The sequence below is a fragment of the Barbatula barbatula genome, assembly GCF_947034865.1.
Source record: "Barbatula barbatula genome assembly, chromosome: 10".
Classification (NCBI taxonomy): domain Eukaryota; kingdom Metazoa; phylum Chordata; class Actinopteri; order Cypriniformes; family Nemacheilidae; genus Barbatula; species Barbatula barbatula.
Window position 1 is genome coordinate 23,953,082 of NC_136773.1, and position 756 is coordinate 23,953,837.

Genomic DNA, 756 nt, shown 5'->3' on the forward strand with positions numbered 1-756 from the left:
AAAATGAACAAAGTACTCATGAGCTGATGAGCGCACACACGCACACACACACTGTTGTGTTGTATTTAATATTTATTAAATGTCAGAGGAGGTTATTGATATTTGCTGATCCTCTCAGATTAATCTATTCCAGATTCTTCTTGATGACTTGATTTTGTAATGTGCTGCGAGTCCACAGAGACTCTGCATGTGTGACAGGATTTTAAAATCAACAGGAAATCACAATTTACACAATTTGCTTCATCTTCATACTGCTATAAATACTTCACTTCAACTTCATCGTGTGTAAAGTAAATATGTTTGTCTTGTAGTTTTATTAGCAGTTTCTGTGAACTCGCTTCAGGTGTGAAATGAAAGGAATCGTTGGATGCACGATAAAGTATCGGCCGTATCGGCATCGGCAGATAAACGGTCATTTTTAATATTATCGGCATCAGTAGATAATAAAATTTAGATCAGATATATTATAGCTAATAAATCATAAATCATTTCCTCTGGTTAAAGTTCTTCAGCCGCTCACAGTTATAATCCAGTACAGTCGTGATCATTCACTTACTGATATTAGCAAAACATTGTTGATGTGGATACAGTATTTATGAATGTGTACATTACAGGAACAAAAGCATATTGTTTTATTCAGAATGCTTTCTGTCTTGATATCTGTTAGACTCGTGGCTTTCTCTGGTTTGAACATCTTTAATTTCTTTATTAAATAAACATTATACCAGAAAAGTTGAACGAATCTTTTAATGGTGT